Source organism: Mus caroli, unplaced genomic scaffold, assembly GCF_978045245.1.
Source record: "Mus caroli unplaced genomic scaffold, Mus_caroli_1 scaffold_18, whole genome shotgun sequence".
In the NCBI taxonomy this organism is placed as follows: domain Eukaryota; kingdom Metazoa; phylum Chordata; class Mammalia; order Rodentia; family Muridae; genus Mus; species Mus caroli.
This window is the reverse complement of record NW_028227273.1, coordinates 16378394-16400569: the sequence shown is the minus strand read 5'-3', so window position 1 is coordinate 16400569 and position 22176 is coordinate 16378394. Positions and strand designations below refer to the sequence as shown.

Genomic DNA, 22176 nt, shown 5'->3' with positions numbered 1-22176 from the left:
AGGTAAAGAGCCATCCCATCGCCAGCAGAGGAGGACACGGAAATGTCAGAGCGGAAGAAAGTTCTCCCCGCCAGCTGCCTGAGTGCACATTCCCCAGCAGGAGGGGGAATGGCTCTTTGCTTCTCTCTTTGCCCAGCTGGAGGCAAGGATACCCGCCACACAGATAGTCAGTGCAGTCTGGAGGACTGTCAGATGGACTCTTTCATTTTACTTTGTGGTCAGATTTCTTTTTCACGCCGAGATACTCTTATGTATGTTTTGGGCCCAAATCTCTTTGGCTTAGTTGATGTCACTAATGTCTAAGTAACTAAAATGGGCATTTTCCCCGATGATGGGAGATAGCTAAGAGGGGAGTTTTCTGTGAACTGTGAGTCAGAGTCTGCTTCCCTCTGTTATTATCGTTGTGTCCTGTTACCGGCAGCCTACACCTCAATTATTTCGTGGAGTTTGCCCAAGCAGCAAGGGTGGAAACAAAGCAAAACAAAACAGTAGCATCCACAACCAAGAAAAATATGTGTTCTCGGCCCTAAGGGTGAGAGTCCGATAGTGTAAGCTTGGCAGTGTGTGTGTCTTCATACAGCTCTGTTCATTAGTGCTGAAAAAATGAAAGAAAAAGAACCCCAATTACCCCTTCTTGGATAGTTTATAAAGCAAAGTTTTAAAGAAATAAAAGTCCCTGTCTAACAACTTCACTTTTGCGTCTCAGAATATCTAATTGTAGAACTTGCTTACTGAGTGTGTGCTTTGGGTTAGAAAAGAATATTTAGAAATCCTTTCCCAAAAAAAAGCAAGTGGGAGTGGAAATTTGAAAGAGGACCGCCTAATTCAGCACTAAGCCCAGTATGAGAGGCGAGTGTGTGTGTGTGTGTGTGTGTGTGTGTGTGTGTGTGTGTGTGTGCCTGTGTGTTACAAAATGCCCTTTCCAAAGGGCTGAAAAGTGGATGGGAATGTTTGCTTGGCTCGCCTGAGAAGAGAAAAGATTCCTCGACCTCCTCTTGCTTCTTCTTTAGAATAATTTGGATGGGATTTGTGATGCAGAAAAGCTTAAAGAAAAAAGGATAACCATTCTTTGTGGTGGAAAGTTTAGGGGGAAAAAAACCCCACTGCTTTCTTCAAACAAGGTATGTCTGATGAATTACTAAAGGGATGCATCTATAGCTGCTTTCCATTCAATCTTACAAAAATATTTAAGAGTTCTTTTCATTGAAAAACAAAAATAACCAGCCAATAAATTTCAGTTTAAAGAGAGTTGCGATAGAAGTCGGTGCTAGCTGGCATGGTTGTAAATAACCGCATGTGTGTGTTATAATGCTAAGGTATTAATATTAGAACAGAATTTCTGCTGTGTCACTAAAGCAACCTCACAGTTTAAATTGGAAAATGTGGTGTTTGTATGGCACCTTTAAGTAATTTACATCTTTCCTTTTAAGTTCAATTTGTTTTCTATAAGAAATACAGTAAAAATATAGCAACTGCTTAATGTGTGAGAAGCCATATGAGGAATTAGGCGCAGCGGTGCTACAAGAAAAAAAAAAAATGATTCAGAGTTCATCTCCACGTCTCTCCATTGAGGCAGGTCTCCGTGGAATGTGGAGAGATATGCAAGTCGTTGGCCGTGTACAATAGCAATGTTTTCTTAGGCTGAATGCTTCTGTTATTGATAAGCCCGAGAAGGGGTTGGCATTGTTAGCCTGGCCATTGTGGCTCAACTTTGCACAAGAAGAAAGGATGCACAATCTCTTTTAGGCACGATTGTGTGGAACGAGTATAAACATGAAATAAATGCCCGAGGGAGGCACAGGTTAAACAGAGGATCGAATTGAACAATTAGACAGGGTCCTTTCCTCCTAACAAGCCACATCGCCTCTAACCATCCCCAAATCAAGAGTAGAATTCAAGGTTTGCTCGGAGCTAATTGTAAAAACAAAACCAGGCATTCTTGGCTATGGTGTTTTTTTTTTTAAGTGTTTCTGCTAAGAAAATAATATTTTGCCATCACGTTGTGTTGCAATAAATTTGGAAGTTGTGGTGGTAAAGTTATGAAGTTGTTTTTCCCCTGGTATCTTGAAGGGTGAAATGTCCCGAAGCAAACAGAATCAAACACTGGTTGTGTATTTTTTTTCCTTTACTTCTGTTTCTTTGTTTCTCTCTGTCTTTCTGTCTCTCTATCTTTCTGTCTCTGTCTCTCTCTGTCTCTGTCTCTCTCTCTCTCTCTCTCTGTGTATGTGTGTGTGTGTGTGTGTGTGTGTGTGTGTGTGTGTGAGCTGGTAGAAAACTGGAAGAATTTGTTTTGTGAAATATAAATATCTTCTTTTATTAAAAATAGACATTAGACAAGGACTTTTAAGACTATGAGGAATGCATTTTTATTGCCGATATGCTAATTTACCAGGCTAGACTTCATTTAAATATACCTTATACCTCACCACTGGAAAGGCTGAGCAGGAAATGCCTTAGGAATGCTGGGAACGTTCCCTATCTCTGCTGAAATCGTGTTTGTGGCTGTCCTTCAGCAGATATAATTCTCTTTCCAGCAAGTTGCCCGTCGCACAGAGAATAGCTTCTTTCAGAGAAAGTACTGCAGGTCGTTTGAGTAGGGCTGAGAAAGCAGACATGCTTGTGTTGTTCTCCACTGTAATTCCTGTAAGACACATGCGACACAGGAAAGCTGTGTGGTCTCACCCACTTGCCAAGCCAGGAGTCCTGACTAACAAGAGCAGCCCTGCTACTACCTCCATGTGCCACCTCCAGCAAGGTGGGGAACATTCATTGACTTTTGTTTCCCCCTTTGAAAAATAGAGACAGCAATGCCTGTGTCTCCACCTTCCCAGGCCAGGTATGAGGCTTCATATTGATTGGCAGCCCCATGGGGATTTGAAAGATGACATGTTTTCTCTAGGAATGTATTTTTTACAGTCAGAAAAAAAAAAGTTCTACTGGGAAGAGTCATTGGTCTTATAAATGCTTGCTTTCCTCCAGGAAGGTCCTTCAAGCATGTGCCCACATGTGCAGGCTCTCTCCAGGCTCTCCCCCAGGTGAGCAAGGGCTTGCAGTAGTGAGTGCAGGGCAGAAGACAGTGCTCTGTCAGTAAAAGGCCATCAAGTCACCCCAGGAAGCTAATACTATCTCCACTTCCTCATGTGACATATGAAATGAAGAAAGGGAACAAAGGAGTCCATTTTACTGTGCAGCTCTCCATACATTAAAATGATGATGTGTCAAAATACACTTAACGAAACCGTATTTTAAATATTTGTGTTTAAATGAATAGGTACAAATGGTGTGAGCATGTCTGTGTGTGTGTGTGTAATACCAACTTGACACAAGCTAGAGTTCATTGGGAAGAGGGAATCTCAACTGAGAAATGCTCCCACTAGACTGGACAGTGGGCAAACCTGTGGGGCATTTTCTTGATTATGATTGAAGTGGGAGAGCCAAGCCCACTGTGGGTGGTGCCATTCCCAAGGCAAGTGGTCCTGGATAGTATGAGAAAGCAGGATGATCAAGATATGAAGAGTAAGCCAGGAAGTAGCGTTCCGTTGTGGTCTCTGCTTCAGTTCCTGCCCGACCTCACTCAGTGATGGAATATGAGTTGAGAGTCATCATCTCTCCCCAGTTGGCTTTTGGGGCATGGTAATTTATTTATCAAGGCAATAGAAACATAACTAAGACACTGAAACTTTGAAAATGAAACTCAAAATAACTGTTCTTCACAAGATAGTTGAAGGGGGTGGGTGTGTGTCTGTGTGTGTGTGTGTGTGTCTGTGTGTGTGTGTGTGTGTGTCCCTGTCCATCCATAGCATACCTAGAACAGGGTGGTCCAAGCTGTATGGCCAATTTAATTCCACTTCTTGGTGTATTCCTGCATATCATTATGTGAAGATAATGTCAGATGTCTGAGTTTAAAGCTGTCCTGTGAGACCAAGGCTGAGGCTAACTAGCCTTGCAATGCTTTGGGGCTCTTTGGGGGTTGTATAGTCAATAAGCATTACCACTTCCTCAAATTTTGATGACTTAAAAATCAATGGACCCCAGTGTTCTCATCTATGAAGGAGAGCTTGAATTAGTCCCTACCTCCTACAGCTTTGGTAAGGATCCTTCAGTGAGAGCCTGAGGCACTGAATGTCATCCTGTCAGCACCTATTTGGTAGCAAGTACTTTTCTTTTCTTTTCTTTTCTTTTCTTTTCTTTTCTTTTCTTTTCTTTTCCTTCCTTTTCTTTTCTTTTTTCCTTTTTTTCCTTTTTTTATTAGATATTTTCTTTTTAAATATTTTTATTAGGTATTTTCCTCATTTACATTTCCAATGCTATCCCAAAAGTCCCCCATACCCTCTCCCCCACCCCCCTACCCACCCATTCCCACTTTTTGGCCCTGGCGTTCCCCTGTACTGAGGCATATAAAGTTTGCAAGTCCAATGGGCCTCTCTTTCCAGTGATGACCGACTAGGCCATCTTTTGATACATATGCAGCTAGAGTCAAGAACTCCGGGATACTGGTTAGTTCATAATGTTGTTCCACCTATAGGGTTGCAGATCCCTTTAGCTCCTTGGGTACTTTCTCTAGCTCCTCCATTGGGGGTCAGATATATTCTTTATTTACATGTCAAATGTTATCCCCTTTCCTGGATACCCCTCCCAAAACTCCCTATCCCATCACCTCTCCTCCTATTCACCAACCCACCCACTCATGCTTCCGGCCCTGGAATTCTCCTACACTGGGGCATAAAGCCTTCATAGGACCAAGGGCTCCCGTTGATAACCAACAAGGCTATTCTCTGATACATATGCCACTGGAGCCATGGGTCCCTCCATGTGTACTCTTTGGTTGGTGGTTTAGACCCTGGGAGCTCTGGGGGTACTGGTTGGTTCCTATTGTTGTTCCTCCTATGGAGCTGCCAAACCCTTCAGCTCCATGGGTCCTTTCTCTAGCTCCTCCATTGCAGACCCTGTGCTCAGTCCAATGGTTGGCTGTGAGCATCCACTTCTGTATTTGTCAGGCACTGGCAGAGCCTCTCAGGAGACAGCTATATCAGGCTCCTGTCAGCAAGCTCTTGTTGGCATTGACAACAGTGTCTGGGTTTGGTGACTGTATATGGGATGGATCCCCAGGTGGGGAAATCATTGGATGGCCTTTCCTTCAGTCTCTGCTCCACACTTTGTCTCTATAACTCCTCCCATGGGTATCTTGTTCCCCATTCAAAGAAGGACCAAAGTATCCACAGTTTGGTCTTCCTTCGTCTTGAGTATCATGTGTTTTGAGAATTGTACCTTGGATATTTTGAGCTTCTGGGCTAATACCCACTTATCAGTAAGTGTATATCATGTGTGTTCTTTTGTGATTGGGTTACCTTACTCAGGATAATATCCTCCAGATCCATCCATTTGCCTAAGAATTTCATAAATTCGTTGTTTTTAATAGCTGAGTAGTGCTCCATTGTGTAAATGTACCACATTTTCTGTATCCATTCCTCTGTTGAGGGACATCTGAGTTCTTACCAGCTTCTGGCTATTATAAATAAGGCTGCTATGAACATAGTGGAGCATGTGTCCTTGTTACATGTTGGAGCATCTTCTCAGTATATGCCTAGGACTGGTATAGCTGGCTCCTCAGGTAGTACTATGTCCAATTTTGTAAGGAAGCTCCATAATGATTTCCAGAGTGGTTGTACCAGCTTGCAATTCCACCAGCAATAGAGGAGTGTTCCTCTTTCTCCACATCCATGCCAGCATCTGCTGTCACCTGAATTTTTGACCTTAGCTATTCTGACTGATGTGAGGTGGAATCTCAGGGTTGTTTTGATTTGCATTTCCCTGATGACAAAGGATGTTGAACATTTTTTAGGTGCTTCTCGGCCATTTGGTGGTATTCCTCAGTTGACAATTCTTTGTTCAGCTCTGTACCCCATTTTTAATAGGGCTATTTGGTTCTCTGGAACCTAACTTCTTGAGTTTTTTGTGTCTATTGGATATTAGTCCTCTATTGGATATAGGATTGGTAAAGATCTTTTTACAATCTGTTGGTTACCATTTTGTCCTATTAACAGAGTCTTTTGCCTTACAGACCCTTTGCAATTTTATGAGGTTCTACTTGTCAATTCTTAATCTTAGAGCATAAGCCATTGTTGTTCTGTTAAGGAAAATTTCCCCTGTGCCCATGTCCTCGAAGCTCTTCCCCCACTTTCTTTTCTATTAGTTTCATGTGGAGGTCCTTGATCCACTTGGACTTGAGCTTTGTACAAGGAGATAAGAATGGATCGATGTGAATTCTTCTATATGCTCTAGCACCATTTGTTGAAAATGCTGTCTTTTATCCACTGGATAGTTTTAGTCCTTTTGTCAAAGATCAAGTGACCATAGATGTGTTGGTTCATTTTTGGGTCTTCAATTCTATTCCATTGATCTACCTGCCTGTCACTGTACCAGTACCATGCAGTTTTTATCACGATTGCTCTGTAGTACAGCTTGATATCAGGGATGGTCATTCCCCCAGAGGTTCTTTTATTGTTGATAATAGTTTTTGCTATCCTTGGTTCTTTGTTATTCCAGGTGAATTTGGAAATTGCTTTTTCTAACTCTATAAAAATTGATTTGGAATTTTGATGGGGATTGCATTGAATCTGTAGATTGCTTTCAGCAAAATGGCCATTTTTGCTATATTAATTCTGCCAATCCATGAGCATGGGAGATCTTTCCATCTTCTGAGATCTTCAACTTCTTTCTTCAGAGACTTGAAGTTCTAGCCATACAGATCTTTCACTTGCTTGGTTAGAGACACACCAAGTTATTTTATATTTTGTGACTATTGTGAAGAGTGTTGTTTCCCTAATTACTTTCTCAGCCCATTTATCCTTTGAATAGAGGGTGGCTACTGATTTGTTTGAGTTGATTTTGTATCCAGCCACTTTGCTGAAGTTGTTTATCGGGTTTAGGAGTTCCCTGGTGGAATTTTTGGGGTCACTAAAGTACACTATGATATCATCTGCAAATAGTGATATTTTGACTTCTTCCTTTCCAATTTGTAACCCTTTGAACTCCTTTTGTTGTCTAATTGTTCTGACTAGGACTTCAAGTACTATATTGAACAGGAAGCTAGAGAGTGGACAGCCTGTCTAGTACCCAATTTTAGTGGGATTACTTCAAGTTTCTCTCCATTTAGTTTGATGTTAGCTACTGATTTGCTGTATATTGCTTTTATTATATTTAGGTGCGGGCCTTGAATTCCTGATCTTTCTAAGACTTTTATCATGAACAGGTGTTGGATTTTGTCAAATGCTTTCTCAGCATCTAATAAAATGATCATGTGGTTTTTGTTTTGGAGTTTGTTTATATAGAGGATTACGTTGATGGATTTCCATATATTGACCCATCCCTGCATCCCTGGGATGAAGCTTACTTGATCATGATGGATGATCATTTTGATGTGTTCTTGGATTCGGTTTGTGAGGATTTTATTGAATATTTTTGCATCGATATTCATAAGGGAAATTGGTCTGAAGTTCTCTTTTTTTTGTTTGGTCTTTGTGTGGTTTAGGAATAAGTGTAATTGTGGCTTCATAGAACGAGTTGGGTAGAGTTCCTTCTGTTTCTATTTTGTGGAATAGTTTGAGTAGTATTGGTATTAGATCTTCTTTGAAGGGCTGATAGAACTCTGCACTAAACCCATCTAGTCCAGGGCTTTATTTGGTTGGGAGACTATTAGTGACTGCTTCTATTTCTTTAGGGGTTATGGGACTGTTTAGATTGTTTATCTGATCCTGAATTAACTTTGGTACCTGATATCTGTCTAAAAAATTGTCCATTTCTTCCAGATTTTCCAATTTATTAAATATAGGCTTTTATAGTAGGATCTGAATTTTTTTTATATCATTGGTTTCTGTTATTATATCTCCCTTTTCATTTCTGATTTTGTTAGTTAGGATACTATCTCTGTGCCCTCTGGTTAGTCTAGCTAAGGGTTTATCTATCTTGTTGATTTTCTCAAAGAACCAGCTCCTGGTTTGGTGGATTCTTTGCATAGTTCTTTTTGTTTCTACTTGGTTGATTTCAGTCCTGAGTTTGATTATTTCCTGCCTTCTACTCCTCTTGGAACTATTTGCTTCTTTTTGTTCTAGAGCTTTTTTGGTGTGCTGTTAAACTGCTAGTGTATCCTCTCTCCAGTTTCTTTTTAGAGGCACTCAGAGCTATGAGTTTTCCTGTTAGCACTGCTTTCATTGTGTCCCATAAGTTTGGGTATGTTGTATCCTCATTTTCATTAAATTCTAAAAAGTCTTTAATTTATTTCTTTATTTCTTCTTTGATGATGTTCTCATTGAGTAGAGTGCTGTTCAGCTTCCATGTGTATGTGGGCTTTCTGTTGTTTTTGTTGCTATTGAAGACCAGGCTTACTCTGTAGTGATCTCATAGGAGGCATGGGATTATTTTGATCTTCTGATACATGTTGAGGTCTGATTTGGGATGGATTATATGGTCTGTTTTGGAGAAGGAACCATGAGGTGCTGATTGGTATATTGATTTAGGATGAAATGTTCTATAGATATCTTTTAAATCCATTTGGTCCAAAACTTCTGTTAATTTCATTGTGTCTCTGTTTAGCTTGTGTTTCTCTGATCTGTCCATTGATGAGAGTGAGGTGTTGAAGTCTCCCACAATTATTGTGTGAGGTATAATGTGTGCTTGGAGCTTAAGTAAAGTTTCTTTTATGAATGTGGTTGCCCTTGCATTTGGAGCATAAATGTTCAGAATTGAGAGTTCTTCTTGGTAGATTTTTCCTTTGATGAGTATGAAGTGTCCTTCCTTATCTTTTTTGATGACTTTTAGTTGAAAGTTGATTTTATCCAAAATTAGAATGGCTACTCTCACTTGTTTCTTGGGACCATTTGCTTGGAAAATTGTTTTCTAGCCCTTTACTCTGAGGTAGTGTTTGTCTTTGACACTGAGGTGCGTTTCCTGTATGCAATAAAATTCTGGATCCTGTTTACATATCCAGTCTGTTAGTCTTTGTCTTTATATTGGGGAATTGAGTTCATTGATGTTAAGAGAAATTAAGGAATAATGATTGTTCCTCCCTGATTTATAGATGTTATTTTTATGTTTGTGTGGTTATCTTCTTTTGTGTTTGCTGAAAGAAGAACATTTTCTTGCTTTTTCTAGGGTGTAGTTTCCCTCCTTGTGGTGCTGTTTTCCATCTATTATCCTTTGTAGGGTTGGATTTGTGGAAAGAGATTGCATAAATTTGGTTGTGTCATGGAATATCTTGTTTTCTCTATCTATAGTGATTGAGAGTTTTGCTGGATATAGTAGCCTGGGCTGACATTTGTTTTCTCTTAGGCTCTGTATGACATCTGTCCTGGATCTTCTGGAGTTTGTTGTCTCTGGTGAGAAGTCTGGTGTAATTCTGATAGGTCTACCTTTATATGTAACTTGACATTTTTCTCTTACTGCTTTTAATATTCTTTCTTTGTTTAGTGAGTTTGGTGTTTTTATTATTAAGTGATGGGAGAAATTTCTTTTCTGGTCTTATCTATTTGGAGTTCTGTAGGCTTCTTGTATGTTCATGGGCATCTCTTTCTTTAGGTTGGAGAAGTTTTCTTCTATAATTTTGTTGAAGATATTTACTGGCCCTTTAAGTTGGGAATCTTCACTCTCTTCTATACCTAACATCCTTAGGTTTGGTCTTCTCATTGTGTCCTGGATTTCCTGGATGTTTTGGGTTAGGAGCTTTTTGCACTTTGCATTTTCTTTGAATGTTGTGTCAGTGTTTTCTCTGATATCTTCTGAACATGATATTCTCTCTTCTATCTCTTGTAATCTGTTGGTGATGCTTGCATCTAAGACTTCTGATCTCTTTCCTAGGTTTTCTAACTCCAGAGTCATCTCCCTTTGTGATTTCTTTATTGTTTCTATTTCCATGTTTAGATCCTGGATAGCTTTTGTTCAATTCCTTCACCTGTTTGGTTGTGCTTTCCTGTAATTCTTTCACATATTTTTGTGTTTCCTCTTTAAGGGCTTCTACCTGTTTACCTATGTTCTCTTGTATGTTCTGTATTTCTTTAAGGGAGTTATTTATGTCCTTCTTAAAGTTCTCTATCATCATCATGAGATGTGATTTTAAATCAGAGTCTTGCTTTTCTGGTGTGTTTGAGTAACCAGGGTTTGCTGTGGTGGAAGAAATGGGTTCTGATGATGCTAAGTAGTCTTGGTTTTTGTTGCTTATGTTCTTGTGCTTGTCTTTAGCCATCAGGTTATCTCCAGTGTTAGCTTGTCTTGTTGTCTCTGACTTTGACTTGTCTCTCCCACAAGCCTGTATGTCAGTATTCCTGGAAGACTAGTTCTTTCTGAGAGAAATTTGGGTATGGAGAACTGTGGTACAGGGTCAGCTCTGGGGTGCAGACAGAGACCAGAAGTACCCTGTCCCCAGATGATCCTTGGTTCCTGTGTCCTGATGGTTTTGTGAGGGTCCCTCTTGGGCCAGAAATTTGGAAAGAAGTGGTAGTCTTATCTGTGCTCACAGGTTTGTAGGCACTCCTGGGAGACAAGCTCTCTCCTGGCAGTATTTGTATCTCTGTGGCACAGGATCAGCTCTGGGCCCAGAAGTTTCAGGCAGCCCCTCAGTTCCTGTTTTCTGAGGGTTCAGGGCAGGTTCCTCTGAGTGGCAGTGGTGGTTCTATCTGCACTCACAGGTCTGTCTACACTCCTGGGAGACTCACTCCCTCCAGGCACTATTTGGGTATGGTAGCAAGTATTTTCATTGCATTAATGACTGAAACAAGAAACCAGAGCTTCAACTGTGTCATCTGTAATTATCTTTGACCTTTTCTTATTATTCATTGGTTATTTCATTTATTTACAGTTCAAATGTTGTCTTCCTTTCCAGCCTCCCTCCACAAACCCCCATCCCATCCCCCTCCCCTTTGCCTCTAAGAGGGTGCTCACCTACTCACCCACCCACTCACATCTTACCCTTCTAGCATTCCCTTACACTGGAGCAACAAGCCTCCTCAGGATGAAGGACCCCCCTCCCATTGATGCTAGATAAGACCATCCTCTGCTGTATGTGCATCTGAGCTATGGGTCCCTTGATGTACACTCTTTGGTATCTTTGACCTTTTAAACATTACCACTTTGGGTGGGATAAGCAAATGATTTGTGGATTTCTGTGAGGTTCTTGTGCATGCGAGAACTCAGTTGCCATTACTTTTCTCAGAGAGTTTGACTGGTCCCTCACTCAGGTCAGGGTAAATTGAAGAGGCCACTTCTGTGGTGACTGAGAAAGCTCCCTGCTCCTGCATCAGGATGTGTCTCCCTGCAGTGGCCAGAAGACAGGGAAATTCCTGACCCTCCAAACACAAGGAGGACGTGGTGGGGGAGGGAGAAACTACACAGGGAAAGTGCTGCTTTTTACAGGGGTGGGCAGAACTTGGGCAATGGCAGCACAAGGCTTCCATTCTTCCAGAAAATGCATCAAGAGAGGAGTAGACAATCACTATAGAGTTAGAAGTTACTTTTTGATGGTACTGATTGTTAGGTTCTTCATTAAATGCACACACACGCACATACACGTGCAAATACACATGCACACACACACGTGAACATACACATGCACACACATGCACAGACATACATGCACATACACACATATGCATACACATTCACACATATACACATTCACATACACATGCACACATATGCACTGCATATACACATGCACACACATACATATACACATGCACACACATACATATACACATGCACATACACACACATGCACACACACACACCTCAGCCTGAAATCACCTAACTGAAAGAACAAACCCCCACCCCCACCCCCACCCCCACCCCCACCCCCACCCCCACCCCCACGGCAGCATGCCTGGAGAAACATGTTCAAACGGAGCAAGAACTATTTCTGTTTTGTTTATTGCATTTTCCATGGTTACCTCATCCATAAAACAAACATTTGTGGATACTGGCTGTAGAATTTGTTTTTAATCAGCTAGAAACTTTTCTGCAAGCCTTCCCGAGGTCCTTAGGGATGAGTAGAAACGTTCAGGCTGCCTGGGAAGTCTCCAAAGCAGGCACCATATGATGTTTGATGGAAGCATCCATAAAAATTACGTTACATGGCAACCTGAAAATGGCAAATCCACATAGAACAGATGTGGCTCAGTAACAATCCCCAGCCGTCCTCCAGGTCAAGGGAAAGGGATGAACTGAAGTCAGGGATACCCACAGCCTGTCCCGAGTCAAGGCTGCCGCCAGAATCTTGAAACACAGAAACACTACTGTGCTTCTGAGACGACAAAGAGAATTTTTTTTACAGTGTGTTTTTTTTTCCTGATCTTAGAATTTATATTAAACATTTAGCTCCATTTCTAGTTCATATTTTCTTCATTAATGTTTCCCAATGCTTCTTGAGAATTAAATGGCAGGTGTTATTTTCTGGCCATTTGACTGGCCAGATAATACAACCTTCTTGAAGATTTTCAAGAGAATTGACAGGGGATCCTTACAGAATTCTGAACAGAGGAAGAAGGAACAAACACACAGAACTGCTCCCTTTCTGGATATTCAAATCAGTCAGTGCTGTTAGATGCCGTAGCCTAGCTGTCCTAAACAACAAACATTAATTCCCTGCAGCTCTAGAGAATGACAACACAGGAACCAACTGCTCAAAGGCTGATCTATGATACAATACAGACAAGATTTTTGGTTTGTAGGCAACCATATTCTCATCGAGTCATCAAATGGCAGAGAGCAAGAGGTTGAGTCTGTATGATAAGGCACTGACCTTATTCAGGCTCCCTCCATGGCCTACTTACCTCCTAAGGTCTCACTTTCAAATCCCAATACAATGGGGGCTAGGATTACCAACTGTGAACTTTGGATGACACATATATCCAGAATTACTGTGATGAACCCTACGGGTACTTAGCCAAATGGCAGTCATGAGTCCTGTTTACATCTTAGTCCACTTGAGCTACTGTAAGAAGTACCAGAGGCTGAGTACCCACAGATAGAAATTTATATTTTCAGTACTGCAGACTGAGATGTCCAAGATTGAGGCACCCACAAATTCTATGTCCGGTGAGAGTTGACTTTCTGTTTCATGCAGAACATTGTTTCCCTGTGCCTGCATATGGGGTAGGGAGTGATGAGAGGAGAGGTTGGGAGAGACGCTCTATCACTCTACACTCTATTCTCTTGAGATGGGGTCTCTCCCTGAGTCTGGAAATAGGCTGCAGGCATCCCCAGGGACCCTCTGTCTTTGCCTCCCTCAGCACCAGAGTAATAAGTATGAGCATGACTGTACTCAACAGTTTACCCAGACGTTAGGAATTTGAACTTGGGTTCTCATGTTTTCCCAGCCAATGCTCTTACAGAGTCATGTCCTCAGTCCCTTGTATCTCTTTTGATGAGGTTGTTCCTCCTCCTCGTGAGGTCTCTGACCTGGTCATTCTCAAAGATCCCAACTCCAAAAACTACTGCTTTGGGGCAGCGATTTATGTGAGTCTTGAGAGATATTAACATTCAGACTATACCAGTTTCTTTCATCAGGCAATGGTGATTCTATCAAGCCATGGTTTACCCTAGGAAGCATCACCCTAATGAGAGATTCAACTGCTTGGTCTGTTGGGTCCTAACTTGCTGTCTAGGTGGACTGTAGCTTGCAAAATAATAGAGTCAGTGTAATGATAACGACAGTGTGGACAGAACAATTAATTATTGCCAGGGTGATAACAACAGCATTAATACCCTTTCATATGATAGTTCATTTAACACCCACACCAAATAGACAAAGAGTTGTTGCTATCTCCTTACAGAGATAACGAAGACACTGAGAAGTCCTTGAAGTTTAAGGTCCTAGATAAGAAAGATCTGAGGTTCAAATTCAAGAAGGCTTTCATTCTAAACACAGCAGGCAAAGAGGGTCCTGTTTTGAGTTTTGTTTGTTTGTTTGTTTTATTACTATTAGGTCAGTCTTTGCTATTCTGAACACATAGTTTTGGAACCAAACTTCTGAGAAAGGCTATCTACCTTGACTAGAGCCCTCTCCACAATAAAAGGAGGAGAAAGAGACTCACGGAAAGGGATTGTTGGGGTTGGGGGTCCTTGAACAATCTCCTGATTTAAGACTCGCTCTCCAGTCTTGCAGTGGTGGTGCACACCTTTAATCCCAGCACTTGGGAGGCAGTGACAGGTCAATCTCTGAGTTTGAGGCCAGCTTGGTGTACAGAGTAAGTTCCAGGACAAACAGGGATACACAGAAATCCTGTCTCCACAAGACAAAAGGGGCAGGAGAGAATCCCTTTCCAAGTATCAAGGTGTCTGGTGGTGTGGAAGTCTTCCACACAGGCTCTGGTGTCTCCAAAAGATTTCCTTACTCTTCACTAAGGTGAAGTTAGCAACTTGTTATAGAAGAAACCCCCATTCCTTACAGCACGGACTAAAGAAAACCACTCTTAGTATTGACGTGACTCCAGGAAAGATATCTCTGGTTATTTTTCTCGGTTGGAAGAAAGCTAAAGTTTTGTGTGGACAAATAAATAGCAAGACTTGGTGGGAAATCACCCTTCAGCTGTTACAAGAAGAAATCCTGTTCCAGTTTTTCTTCTTCTTCTTTTCTCAGCTTTTAAAAGTGCAGGGAGGAGATTATTTTCCTTGAGGGAGGAAGTATGTGCAGTTTCCAGTGGATCAGGTCACTGGCATCTTAATACTGAGTGAGTTCCCTCTGGGGTTCTTTGTGTCCCAGCGCAGAAAACATGCTTTAGACATAAAGGAACAGCAAGCTGGCTTGCCCAGGCTGCCTCTGCTTGTGCAATACTGTGAGGATATTTATACTCAAACAGAAATAAGCCTCTCAGGAAAACTGAGATAGCAGTGTTTGATGACAGTACCGACAGTACCCACTACTATTTCCTGAGCCGCCACCATGTGCATCCAGGATTCTCAGAACTGCGGAAATGTGTGTATGTGTGTGTGTATGTTTGTGTGGTGTGTGTATGTGTGGTGTGTGTGTATGTATGTGTGGTGTGTAAGTGTGTATGTGTGTGGTATGCGTGTGGTGTGTGTGTGTGTCTAGTGTATGTGTGTGTGTGTGTGTGTGGTGTGTGTATGTGTGGTGTGTGTGTATGTATGTGTGATGTGTAAGTGTGTATGTGTGTGGTATGCGTGTGGTGTGTGTGTGTCTAGTGTATGTATGTGTGTATGTGTGTGTGGTGTGTATGTGTGAAGTGTGTGTATGTGTGTGTGGTGTGTAAGTCTGTATGTGTGTGGTATGCGTGTGGTGTGTGTGTGTCTAGTGTATGTGTGTGTATGTGTGTGTGGTGTGTGTATATATGTGTGCTGTATATGTGTGTGTATGTGTGTATATGTGTATGTGGTGTATGTGTGTATGTGTGTGTGTCTTGTGTGTGTGTGTGTGTGGTGTGTGTGTAGTATGTGTGTGTATGTGGTGTGTGTATATATGTGTGTGTCTTGTGTGTGTGTATGTGGTGTATGTGTGTGGTGTGTGTATGTGGTGTGTATATATATGTGTGGGGTGTGTGTGTGTGTGTGTGTGTAGCTGGTGGTGGGGTAGCTGCAGAAACACAAGCAAGAAGCAAGAAACCCAGAGCTATTGGAGATGGGGGAATAATTTTCATTGCATGATTGCAGCTAGGAAGTGCTGTACAGTCCTTGGGGAGAGCATTTCATGGCAGCAGACCAGCATAGCATCATGGCAAAGGCCCAGAGCGGGTAAGCGGATTCATGTTTGGGAGCCAGGGTGGCGTTTGGAACAGAGTGAGGACAGGAGAAATCACAGATGTGTTTTCACAGGTGTGATTCAGGGACTCAGAGGGTGACCTTCTCATACCCGTCCATATCCCCCAGATACCTGCACTGAGAACTCACATTGGAACAGTTCTTGCCCAGAGGCAAGAATCTGATTAGAATCTGATTGGGTCCCTTAGTATTTCAAGCCCCCAAGGTTTTCAATGACCTTGATCATATTTTAACTCACTCATGTAGGTCTCATCGGCATGTATATGATACTAGGCAAGACTGAAAGATGGCATTCTGGGTTTATAGCCTCACACCCCACCTCCACGTGGGTGCTGAGTTATCTCTTCCTCTGTGTTATGTTCCCATTGGCCAGCAATAATGGCTGCTTTGTGTCTAGGATGGAAGCACAGGAAGGGATGTTTGGTCATTGTGACAGAAAGGCCTGGTAAAGTTGCCACTGTTGTGGGCTTGCATCAGATTCCCTAAACTATAAAGGAAGGGGTTACACCTGTTTCAGGTCCCCAAAGACACAGCTGTGCGTACTTTGGAGATGGCCTTACTTTATTGGGGATCTCGTACCTGCAGCTACCGGGTCGTCGGTGCTCTCACCTCAGCCTCTGACCCATGCTCTCTTGCTTTCTGTGACGTCCCTTCTGCCTTCCATGCTCCCGATTCTGCAAGATGCCACCTCCACTCTCTCCAGGAAGACTCTCACACAGGGAGTCTGTTTGCTCGGTTTTATTTGTGTTTTTGTTTGGTTGTTGGTTTGTTTAGTTGGATTTTGACACAGTGTCTTACTATGCAGACCTAACTGGCCTGGAACTTGTTATGTAGACCAAGCTGGCCTTAAACTGGCCATGGGCCTCCTGCCACTACCTTCTGAATGCTGAGATTGTAGCCATGTGCTAAGAGGCCCAGCTACACAGGGAGTCTTGCTGGGTACATACTCTTCCCTGAATTGGTATAAATAAATCATAAGTCAAAATTGAGTTCTCTGTGTCTCAGTTCTGAAGTATTACCACACAGTGGCTTCCAGTGACACTCCAGGGAACCCAAGATGGGGTTCCAAAGAGGCACAAAGACTGGAACCCCAGCTTGCTCCCTCCTCCAGACTGTGCAAAAGGACGTGGAAGCCAAGAGAAATGCTCAGAGACTGGAGACTAGAAGTTCTTTGGGAACGTGCATTGGCATTTTGCTCCCTTCCTGACAGTTCCTCTCTCCCATCACACATTGGAAAATAGTGAGGGGAACTTCGAGAAGGCCACCTTGGGACATGAGAACAGTCAGATACCATCACCAAGTCCTGAGTCGTCCGAGAGCCTGTCATTTTCACATCCCACCACACGACTGTAATATCCTCAAGTATCTTTCTATATTGGGAGTGATATGCCTGATTAAACATAAAAATGATGCCTGTTCATCATTTTAACATTTGTGGGGAGGAGAACACTGCGAGTTCAGACCCCAGTATGATTCTTTATAATTATGACAACTTTTACTGCCCAATGTGTATGCTTTACAGCCTGAAATTTAACTCTTGTCAAGCGAATATTTTAAATGCCCATGATCGATGAGTCAGGTGGAAGGGAAATGGACCCATGCTGTGAGTAGTGGGGACGTGAGATGCTGAAGGCGTGAAGGAGTCCAAGTCTGACATTCGAGTTCTAGGATAGTCACATATCCTCTACGACCTTGAGAAATGTGCTAACATTCTCTTCATCTCCATTCTCTGGTCTGGAAAGCAGATGGACATAGTAGCACTCTTCTGAGACTATGACCGTGAGACGTCCATAAGTCCTAGTGAGTGTGGAGTGTAGCACTTAGTGAGCGTTCGGAAATGACGGTTGTTATTGGGTATACTTAAAACCTCCAGAACTTTCTGCAAAAAAACAAACAAACAAAAAAAAACAAAAAAAAAAAAAAACAGACCCACTATGGCACACCTACACTTACTAGACAGTCAGGGAGGCTGAGGCAGAAGGAACACTTCAGCTCAGAGCTCAGGTAGCTCCTGGGCAGCTTGGTGAGACATTATCTCAATAAAAATAATACACATAAATGAATAAATAAATAAATTCCACGAAGAGGAATAAAGGAATAAATCTCTCCTGACATAACAAAAAAATATCAGGAGAGGCATGTGGCTGAAGCAAAAAGCTCTTTTAGGCTAAGAACGCTCTCAGGAGCTCTGGGGCATGAAGCTAGGAGGCTTCCTTTCAAGTTTAGTATCTTGCATCTGAATGACTCTGTTTGTCCCTGGTAATTTCCAGAGTTTAATCCTCCACAGCCCTTAATTCTCTAGCCACAGCCACAGCCACTCCCCCACGCTCCTCCACACCCTCCATTTTCCACTAGCCTCTTCGACCAGACTCAAGAATGTGCCTTGACGCTGCTCTGGGAGAGCTGAAGGCCTGTCATCTGACATTAGCCCGTTCTTTACCAAGAGGCAGTCAGGAAAGCCTAGGTCCCACAGACAAGCCTCCCATTCCTCTCTCCATTGGAAGGGCGGCCCAGAGCTCGACATGATTTTCTGTGCCTCAGAACTGGAGGCCGAACAACAAAGCACAGAGTGTTCACGCCAGTGAAGGCTCTAGGGATTTCCAGTTGAATTGAAACAGATACCCAGCCCTGCATCCACAGTAGATAGCCCTTGGCAGTCACTAACCACAGCAGCCCAAGGGAAAACTCACAAAGAGGAGGCAGAGCTAAAGCAGTGTCAAACACGTTAGGCAGAGGCATCTCTGATGAGAGAGACCCGTGTTTAACAGCCCCATGAGATTCTTTGAAGCCTTTCTCGGTTTCCAGGGTAACTGGGAGGTGCCCTCCTGCCCCACCTCATCTCAGAGGGCCTTGTTTCCTTCCCCGGATGTTCCATTCTTGATACCCTTTCCATTACCCAGAATGGATGACTCGCGGGAGGAATTCTGTAGAGCTCATCACTGCATGCCTGCAAACCAGTGCATGCCCCCACCCCGCCCCCACCCCCACCACTTGCCTGCAAACCAGTGCATGCCCCACCTCGCCCCACCCCCCACCACTGGCGGTCTAAGATCTAAACTACCACTTGGGAGATGTAATTGCTATCTACAATGTCCCTGGAAGTCACTATTGGTGAAGTGATTGTGGATGCAGTAAGCATTACCATATGGCCGGTTCTTAACGAGGTACAAAATGATGGTCTCAAACACATACCAAGAAGGGTTTTCCCGCTCGGGCCTGCGGAAATGCGAAAAATGCCACATTGATAAGTGGCACATGCATGTACACGTGTGTGTCATGACACATACAGGAGCTATTCAGTCCAACTGGTGGCCACAGATGAATAGCTCTGCTGTGGGATTTTCTCAGTGAGCAAAAGGGACCCCTAAGGCTGGGGACATGCCTCGGTGGTTAAAAGCTCATGTGACTCCTCCAGAGGACAGAAGTCTAGTTCCCTGGTCCCAGGTCAGACACCTCACAACCCCCTGTAACTCCAGATCCAGGAGGCATCAGAGGACATCCCACTTAGAGGCAACTGTCTCCACACACACACATAATTTTTTTTTTTGAAGCACAGTTTCCAAGAAAGGAATGTAACCATAAATAGTTCACACCTTATCCACCTATGTATATGTGAGATTTAAGGGAAATTCCCCGGTGACAAGATCAGCTGATGCAACATTTTCATAAACAACTTGAAAAATAATCACGCACACAAATTAGACTTCGTTGACGCCTTATTTGAAATGCTGGCTTGTTCGTTGTGGAATGTCTGAGTTACTGCCTGCTACCCATGAGGTGCCAAGCAGTACTGTCCCCACCTCGCCAAACTGTAGCAACCAAAGTATCTTCGGAGCTGTCAAATGTCCATGCTGGCACAGTACTGTCGTAATCGAGAAACCCCACACCACCGTTCTGGCAGCTTCGCTTTCAGGTCGCCGGTCTTCAGGGCTCATTGTGTCCCTCCGCCATGCTTCAGGGCTCATTGTGTCCCTCCGCCATGCTTCCTCTCAGAGCCTGGCTAAGGGGCTTCATGCCGCCTCTCTATGAAGCCCTTGCTTGCTCCGATGCTAACAGAAGAGAAGTGCGTGCATCCTCCTCATTTGAAGAGTTTTCATTCCACTAGATGTCTTTTCAGGGAAATGAGACCGAACTAATAAATAAATAAATAAATAAATAAATAAATAAATAAATAAATAAATAAATAAAAGCATGGAAAGGGGTTTTAATCCAAGCTGCCAGGAACAGAAACTAATTCAAACTGGTTGAAGCAAAAGCACCCGGAAGTCCATTTGTCATGCACAAGAGCCAGGTCCAGCTGGATCTCTCTTAGCCTGGAAGTGGGACCTGGGATGTCGCCAGAAATGAAGGCACCTCTCTCTGCTTCCCCCCATGCTGTGCCCACTGTTACCTCCCCCACACTCTTGTTCTCTCTCTCTCTCTCTCTCTCTCTCTCTCTCTCTCTCTCTCTCTCTCTCTCTCTCTCTTTCTCTCTCTCGGGCCCCACAAGGCCTACAGCTCGGCAGTCACACACTTCAAGACTCTCCAAGTCTCAATTCTCAAGGCCCAGGGGAGATCTCGGCTGGTCTAAGGTATAGTTTCTTGCTAGATTATAGGCTTTGACCAGCTGAGTCACCTCAACTCAAGGGAACGTTCTCAGTGACTATTGTTTGGGCTGCTGATGGTCCTGCGTCTTTGTGAGACTGAAGTTAGAGATGCTGGTGGGCTTTGAAAAATGAACAGCGCCCATACGTGTGGGGATTTTACTTCATGATGAGCTGGTAAATTACCGCATTGTTTGAGGTGTTCGGCCGTGGCTGTGTAGGAAGTCTGACATGATTAATACAAAGAGCAAGAAGCTGGAGAGTTGGCGATATCAGTAAGGTACTTGATATGTGAGCAGGAGGGCCTCACTCCCAGTCCCAGAGCCTGCTTTTTAAAGCTGAGCTTAGTGGCACACTCCAGTAATCCCAGCACTGGGGAGGCAGGAACAGGAGGACCCATGAGGTTACTGGCCACCCAACCTTGCCTAAACAATGAGACCCAGGCCAAGTAAGAGACCACATCTGAAAACACCAAGGTGCACGAGATGAAATTTCATGATGTGGGATTTTCTAGCTATGGTGCCATTTTAATTCACAAAATATTTCAGATATCAGAGCATGTCGATGCTCATTTTGTGACAATACCTGAGCTCTTTGCTGATTGGTCCAAGATACAGCCCAATATCTCCAGCTGTAGTTGTTGCAATTGCTACCTTAGAATCAATCTGCCTTTCAGAAGGTCTGTTAGAAAGGGGAGTGAAGCCTGGAAGGCTGTTCTCAGTCTTGACCGTGTATCCTGACATCGCATCTGTGGGTTGCCTTGTATATACCTAGTGCAATGTATAGTAAGAGTAAGTAAGGCAGCTTGTCTGCTCTACCATTTGACTCAACACACTTTTCTGTTACAATTTCCTAAAGACAAAAGGGGAGGGTGGGAACAGGGAGAACTGGAAAGTGAACAACTATGTGCCCCCGACCCCCTTGAAATCCTGAAAGCTCAGGTACCCACCTATGGTGACTGTTGATAAGTAAGGCAACAGTGAATGAAGCCACTGAGACCTAGCCCTCCAGGTCTATAATTTGTGTAAGGGTTACTGCCCATATCGAGACCACGTCCACCTTGCAAAGGACCTCTCCCCCCAATGCCAACCTCCTTTTCCTCTCTACCATGATGCCTCCACATCCAACAACGAGTGACTGAGGACTGACAGGCTAGCAGTAACGGAGAAGCAAGGCTGCAGATGTGGCCTCCCTTCACACAGAAATGTCCCCAGGGATCTCAGCATGTTGGAAGTAACAGCCCAAACACTTCCTAACTGCTAAATATTTCCAGATGGAAGCTGGCTCTCGTCACCTCATGGAGAGAGAATGGTCGGGTGCTCCTCAACGCCACACCTACACCAGGCAAACACCAACATTAGATCACCTCTCTATGTCCAGTGTTGCAGAGTGTTTCCCCAGGGGGTGGCTAAAGGAGACCTCCGAGGGGCTTATTAAAATGATGAATGCAAAAAAAATATCATTCTTAAGCCTTCCATGTCTCCCTGTTGCCTACAGGAGCAATCTCACATTCTTTAGGCATGACAGTCAAGGCTTATGCAGCCCATTCCATTCTCTGTAAAATTTCATTCCTTTTCCATGCCTGGCTGAGTAGCTCCCTCAAGTTCAGTTAAGTTGTTCAAGCCTCTTCCAGCTCCCCATACCAACATACCGCTCAGTTTTCCCTTCTTGTAGCTTTAGGTGTGGGTAGATTCTAGGGAAGAGCAACAGAGTCAACTCACCTGGACCCCTGGGAGCTCTCAGAGACTGAGCCACCCACCAGAGAGCATATAAGGGCTGGAATGAGGCACATATATAGCAGATGCACAGCTCAGTCTCCATGTGGGTCCTC

At 43.4% G+C, this 22176-nt stretch overlaps 1 protein-coding gene across 4 annotated transcripts in view; it reads left to right on the top strand.

The window, feature by feature from the left end:
- Positions 1 to 907: 907 nt before the first annotated feature.
- Positions 908 to 22176, top strand: part of Vit (vitrin) — a 133436-nt gene continuing 112167 nt past the window's right edge. For all 4 annotated transcript variants that reach the window (XM_085832630.1, XM_085832629.1, XM_085832628.1 and 1 more), the window contains exon 1: positions 908 to 1121. The gene's annotated coding sequence lies outside the window, so the exon portion shown is untranslated. The remainder of the gene's footprint in view (positions 1122 to 22176) is intronic.